Raw genomic sequence first — 7,796 nt, forward strand, 5'->3', positions numbered from 1 at the left:
TTTGTTATTATGTTGTGTATTTTTGTGTTTTTATATTGTGATTCTTGGATGAAGGGCACATAGAAATTTAACAAACAAACAAACAATGCCCTGACATTCTCTTTATGAAACGATTTTATTAACCAACCACTCTGAGCAGTCTTAGAGCAAATTTTTAAGACTGGGTATTGCTAAACCTGGTTCAACTAGCTTCTAGGTTTTTGTTGCTGTCCAGCTTTCGCTCTTCTTTCATTCCCAAATAAAAGCTCCAGGTTTTGGGCAGCCCTTAGCAAATGATGGCTTGTGGGCTCACCTTATCTGCCAGACAGAAGGAGACCGTTGTGTCAGTGGTCACTGTGCATTATGGTGTTGTGAACAATGATGGACTTGCTCAATAGCAAAGCTGACAGGATGATATTGTGCCACTCCTATTCTTTCAACCTAAACTACCTCAAAGGAAATTGTGAGGGGGGAGATGACATAACCTGATGTTTGCCACTTTGAACTATTCGAAGAAAAGGTAGAACCCAACAGCATTGCTTTTTCATACTAATTTTGTTTCCAAGAACGCTAGTCCCCACCAAATTGTCTAAACGCTTATTTGTAGTGATGTAGCAAATAAGTTCTCATTGACAATGCTTTCTTATGGAGAAAAATGGCTGTAACAGTCCCTCCAAAGGATGATTTGAAGCCTCTTATATTATAAATGTAGAATATGCTCTTGAGTTTCAAGTAGTAATTGTATCAAATGTAATACCCAAGAGCTATAATCCTGGGCACAGTTAGACTGTTAAAACCCTTTTGTAGTTGGAGGGATAAAAGTAGCTGAACTGTGCATGGGATTGCAGCCAAAAAGAGCTGCCAAAACAGATTGCTCTCCCCACAACTTGCAACACACAGTTTACTGGATAACATTCTGCTGCTTCAGTGCACCTAAGAAAGTTGACACCGCCATTCCATCTACCGTACTTTACAACTTGTCAGATTTAAATGGCACATGTACAATCTGTCTAGTCTTCCACCTTAAAATGCACTTGCAAATTTTGCTCCCAAATCATCCCAGCTGTTATTGATGGTCTTATTCTGCAAACCTTACAAGCATTCTGTCATTCTTACAATATAGCTTCTCAGACCCACAAACCTGGAAAATGGAAGTAGGAAGAATGGGGGTGAAGGAGTAGGCTCAAATCTGCCAGCCACACTCATTGACCTAGAACAGTTGCATCCAAATGTTTTTTGATGGGCTGAAATTATTGAATGTGCCCTTCAAATAAATTTAATATTGCTGATGGTTTTAATATTTCTCGTAACTGCTTAAAGGATTTTTTACAGTCAAGTGGTATATAAATTTTGTTCAATAAATAAAACAACAAAACCATGCTCAAAGGCACTGTCTTACATATTCCAGGGCTGATCAAGAACATCAGTAGAAGTACTGATACTGGATATTGATTGAAACTAAATTTTGGTCTTTACATGAAATGTAAATTGGTAGTGGGAAAGAAAAGTGTGTTTGTTTCCACGCTGATCAATTATTGCTCAGTAGGCAGCAAAACAAAATGGGTGTCCTTTCTGTTGTTTAGTCGTTTAGTCGTGTCCGACTCTTCGTGACCCCCTGGACCAGAGCATGCCAGGCACTTCTGTCTTCCACTGCCTCCCGCAGTTTGGTCAGACTCATGGTGGGTGTCCTTACTTTCTGCAATAGAATGTTAGGCTTGAAGGTTCACTGTCAAACAGCTCAATCTTATACATAGTTATTCAGAAATAAGTCCTACTGTGCTCAGTGAAGCTTATTCCAGCATAAACATGCATAGGCCTGCTGCCAAAACCTATATAAAACTAGGCAATAACTTTTCACAACGATAACACTTCTCAGTATACGTTTAGAACATTATTTTGTGGATAATCAATTCTAAGATGTTACATTTTGATTAGGACATCTTATTTTAAAGGGCCAGGCCTAGGTACTAATGACTTAAAAGAATGTTGTTGGGACAATAAAATTAATATGCATTGTAAATCTCTCTGAGCACCTTGATTGTTTTCAGGACTGGCTCAAGACATTTTGCTGCCTGAGGCAAAGGGCATCATGATACCCCACCCCACCCTATTCCATTCACAGAAGTGAAGAGATAGACAGTTGATTGACATACATAACTCCAGTGCTATTTTTCTAGAAAAAGAGGTGCTGGAACTCACCATGAAGGCCTCCCTTGTTCTCATATATTCGCAATGTACTTTCATACACACAGTGTGCACTAATTGCCAAGAAACACAATTTTTATTCATGTAATTGTGGTTTATTATTTATGCCAAAATACACAAAATCACTTGCAGAGTACTCTTCCAAATGCTGAGATGTTTGTGGACAAGTAGCTTGATGGGAATGTGAACAAATGCAAGATTGTTAGACTATAGGTAAAGGTAAAGGGACCCTGACCGTTAGGTCCAGTCACAAACGACTCTGGGGCCAGCGTACAGCTTCCGGGTCATGTGGCCAGCATGACTAAGCTGCTTCTGGCGAACCAGAGCAGTGCATGGAAATGCTGATTACCTTCCTGCCAGAGCGGTACCTATTTATCTACTTGCACTTGATGTGCTTTCGAACTGCTAGGTGGGCAGGAGCTGGGACCAAACAATGGGAGCTCACCCTGTCATGGGGATTCAAACCGCCGACCTTCTGATCGGCAAGCCCAAGGATCTCTGGTACAACCCATTTAATACACAATTTCAGATACAGTACTTTTTAAAATAATGATGCTAGTTATTTTTTAATTTTTTTAATTTTTACATTGCAACACGGCCTCTGTTTTGTGTGAAGGTCATGGAAAGGACAAAATTCAGGAAGATACTTTTTCAAGCACCGGAAAGGAAATTAACTTGTCATAGTCCCCAACAAGATGGATAGTATCCTGCATTTGTTTATTCCTTTATCCTAGCAAAGAAGTCTTTCCCCCTTTCCCATTCCCACAGGCTTGGCTAAAAATCTTGGAATCTTCCTCAAATTATTACCTTACTGTGCTGTTCAGCAGGCACACATTAATTTTCCTTCTGCGCAGAACCTTAGTATATCCAATAGGCACTTTATGAATATTTAATTCTGATGTACTTAAAACTGCAATCAAATTTCCCTTTTTAAATGATATTTTTTGACCACTTTTCAGCATATGCTTTTAAAGCAGTTTAAAACATAAAACAAAACAAAAATACCATAATCATTAAAAAGCATTACTCTGGAGCAGCCACACTGAAGATAATAATAGCGCTACTCCAAAACTACGGTAAATGATTTGAGAATTGTAGCTTTATTGCCTAAGGGGTAACAGGAAAAATCTGATCAGTCTCCTTTTTTGATTAAGAGAACAGTACTCCAAGAATATCTGTCTTGCAAGTCACAAATAAGCAAGTGGCTAAGTAACTGAAACTTCTTATGGCACAAATTTTTCTATGTGGCTTTAAGTGCAGAGGATAATAGAAAACTGAGTGGGTTAAATTAATTTCAGAGAACACGTTTCTCAGAAATGTTGAAGAAGAAAATTTCAGTGTTCTTAAGCAAAACAATTTGACATCCTGAAACTATCTTAATTTTGAATGACAAAAAACATTTTAAATTTGAAAAGCTACATTAAGGATAACCACAGATTATTGGTCCCAGAATGTTGGTGGGAATTGACATTTGATGTTTGTTTGGAGATAATAGATCACCAAAGTCAACATTTTCTAACAGAAAATCTTGATCGTGCACTAAACTTTAGCCTGGATTAAACAGAAAGCAAAATTAGTAACGATTGTGGAGTTGCAGAGCTTCGTCACTGAAATCAAAGGGACTTTGACATGCTTAACTTGGTCGAGATCATGCTAACTTCTTGGAGTAAATATGTGCATGGCATTTAGCAACTATTGTTTGCGCTACATCTGCAGACAGTGTTGTCTAGCAAAACTCAGGTCATGTCTCTAAAACCACTTTGTATAAGCCTTCAACCAGTTAGGATTTTTGTTTTTTTTAAGGGACTCAGGCTCTGAACTGTTTAGAACGGGGGTAGGCAACCTAAGGCCCAGGGGCTGGATCTGGCTCAGTCGCCTTCTAAATCCGGCCTGCGGATGGTCAGGGAATTAGCGTGTTTTTACATGAGTGGAATTTATTTAAAATGCTTCTCTGGGTTATTTGTGTGGCATAGGAATTCATTCATTCCCCCACTCCCCCCCCAAAAAAATAGTCCGGCCCACCACATGTTCTGAGGGACAGTCCACGGCTGAAAAAGGTTGCTGACCCCTGGTTTAGAAGTGGCAATGTGCCACTTAATCTGGATGTCTGACAATGTTTACTGGGGAAGCACCATAGCTCAGTGGTAAAAGCATCCGTCTTCCAGGCAGAAAGTCTCATACGGTTCTCTAGGTATCACCATCTCTAGATAGGACTGGAAATATCACCTGTCTGAAATCCTGGAGGAGAGAACCATGTATGCCTTCGTGAGTTCTTTGGAGGAAATGTAATAACAATTAAACATATGGTTACAAATGAGTCTGTTTCTCCCCAATGCATGTACTCAGGTATGTTAGAATATGCACATATTGTTCCTGAAGGACACTGTGTCACTGGTGTACCTTAAGCACAATTGTTGAAAACAGCATGGGTCTACTGTCAGTCAGAAGCACTATTGTTGCTTCATGCGTCCCACTGACGCATTCAGAAGAGATTCTGGCTTTGAGCCCTGCTGGCACTGTGATTGTCTACAACATCAGCAGTTAGGAGCAACGTGGAGTAGTGTTGTCAAGTAATACATTGCTCTAATTCATGGTGGACAACCTGCATCCTGGGAGACGCATGCAGCTCCCAATCTCATTTTATGTAGCCTAACACCTCCTGAAGCCACCTGTTCTTCCCTCCCATCAGACTTCTTCCCTTATTATTTATTTTAAAGTGTCCCCCCCCCTTTCTTGTGTAGTTGCAGAACAATTGAAAGGGGTAGGATTAAATCTGATAAAAAATAACTTTATTTTCAAAAACGTCGTTCTTAGCTGTATGTCTTTGGGAAAGAAGTCAGCCAATTGAGCACAAATTGTCAGGCTTCTACCATATATGTAGGTGTGTGTGCTTATATATGTGTGTACTGGTTCATATAGGTGTTGAAACGTCCTCTGTATACTTATTTGGGAATTACCCCATCAAACCTCATACGGCTTACTTCTGAGTACTGTGACGGAAAAGTTTGTTTTCTTTTTATTCTTTTCCTGCCAGCAAATGGTTAATGAACAGCAGCTTCTGATTGGCTGAGGTTCCAGGAGTGGGGAGTTGAAAAGGAGAGGATTTGGAGAGACAGTTGGGTTAGTTGAGGGAGTAGGTTGGGAGGATAGGTAGGAAGATGGGGAGTGAGAGAGCTGGTTCTGGGTAGAAACATCCACTTGGAGGAAAATATCACAAGCTAGAGAAAGGAGTCCCTGAGCTTAGTGTGAAGGACAGTGTGTGGTGTCCTATAAGAGTAATTAGGCCAGGAATTAACTGGGAGGCTGAGGCTGAGACAGGAGAAGTAGAAGCTGTAAAGAGATAGTCTCCTTAGGTCTCATTCCAGCCAGGAGGGGAGAGATTCTTCTAGAAAGAGAAGATTTCCAAACCAGTGAAACCTTGAGTCTGTTACGTTGAGTACCTCAAGAGTAGGGTTTTCTATGCAGTGTGTAACTGACAGAAAATACCACCTTGTTTAAGAACCAAAGTATTAAGTTAAGAACCAAAGTATTAGGCGGTAACAGCTATGCAACAACTGAGAAAGCGCTGAAGTGAAATAACATTATAATCTGAAGTATCCTTTGTTTTACCCACTCGTGTCATAAACATCCGTTGTTAAATAAAATAGTTATTGTTTATTTGAATAAATGCTGTCTGAGACTCCAAATTATTAAATTTTACCTCACATAAGTCTCCCACAAGACAATCTGAGGTAGTTTGTGGGAATTCATGGAATTGGTGTTCTGTGAGGTGGGTGCACTATTTTTTAGTGAGGGCCGGCCCAACAGCGCCGGGGAGAAAAGGGCCATTGAGCCATCCCATATTAAACCTACAAAGGTGACTGAATTCTAATCTGAGGTAGCCACAGTGAAAACTAAAGCAGGTGGTATTTATTCTGGATTAGTTAATTCAGAACACTTCTGTCCCTGGGCCTGCTCATCATCAGCTCTGGCTCCATTCACCAGCATATGGCCCTGACATATTTCCCTCAGGAGAAAGCAGACTCTGACATTAAAATGTCACCCTTTCTTGTTAAAGTGTAAAGAAGAAAATTTTCCCTGCTACAATTTCTCCTACTTAAAACCAAAGTAGCAATGCACTTACCTGGAAATATAGCCTTCCAGAGAGTACATTTCTCTGTTAAAAAAAAAAAAAAACCAGAAGCAAATGCCAACCTTAACTGGGGCTAATATTTACCACCTTTTTGCAAAATACATGAACTCTAGTGTCCTTTGCACTGGCAGCAATTCAGGACTCTAATTTGCTTACTGGGAATTGATTTGTTTCATAAGTAGTTCATGCACTCATTTTTAGATTTTTTTAAATATGAAGGAGGTATATCAAATATTAAAATAAAAACTATATTAATAAGTGTGGGGGTGTGGGGTGTTAAATAAGATAAGCAGAAAAACAACCATCTTTCATTTTCTTCCCCAAGGGAGTATTGCAGTGGCTTGCATTGATATATAACATTGAGGTTTATTGTAGTGTACAAGTATGCAGCAGCCATTATAATACTACCTTGTGACTACACCACAAGTTTATTTAACCATGGTTTGTTGAAGAAGCCAGGATCCCTCTCACAGATTATCACACTAAGCACAGTTTGTCTCAACCCCTGACACTTTCATGAGACTATTAGTCCCCCATAAAATCAATAAATCTTTTTAAAGCAGAGGTTGGATGGCCATCCTGTCATGGATGTTTTAGCTGAGATTCCTGCATTGCAGGGGGTTCGATTAGATGAGCCTCAGGATCCCTTCCAACTCTGCAATTATATGATTCTATAAGTCTACAATTATTGTAATTTTCTTAGACATGTTCCTCCTGTCCCTGTTTTGTTATTTATTATTATATATTGATATGAATATATATCCTGTTCTTCCTCCCAAAGGAACCAAGGGAGGCAAACAGAACCACAGAACCTTTATCCGTTTATCTGTAGGATCTGTAGGATCAGGGTGCCAGAAACGAATAATTTGGCATAATCTTGCTTTTGCAGGACCCAGACCTCGATGGGGGGGATGACTGTGAGTTGGATTGAGGGGGGCTTGTCTTGCTCATGCATATTCAAATCTAAGTGAAATTATTGGGCTCTACCTCCAAGTAAATGTGGGGATGTAAAACTGAAATTGTGCGCAACTGGGCAGGGTTGCACCCACAGCTTCTGCAGAGTGCTCCCTCCCCCCAGTGTTCTTGAACCTTCACCAGCTCCTGTGCCTTGTGAACTATTTTGTGCCAGCTCACACTTCTGCAATTATGCCCACATGGGGGTACAATTCAAGGACATTTCTGCTAATAACTGCAGCTGCAGTTTTCTATATCATTTGAGTTTCAACCCTAAAGGTCAGACAGGCTCCAAAAGTGACAGGATTTGTCTAACTTCCTCCTACTTGCCAAGCTCTCTCTCTCTCTTCTTGCTTAATACTGCTGCCAAAATAATAAAACATATCTAGACTTTGATCTGGAATCCATGTCATTATAGGACATTCCAGCTATCACACAAATCCTTTGATTTTTGTTTCCGCAATACTTTTTCTGCCCTTGGGCTTGGTTTTCATGCCTAGCAATCAAAGTTATACATGATAAGGTC

This window comes from Podarcis cretensis, assembly GCF_951804945.1.
Source record: "Podarcis cretensis genome assembly, chromosome: 3".
Classification (NCBI taxonomy): domain Eukaryota; kingdom Metazoa; phylum Chordata; class Lepidosauria; order Squamata; family Lacertidae; genus Podarcis; species Podarcis cretensis.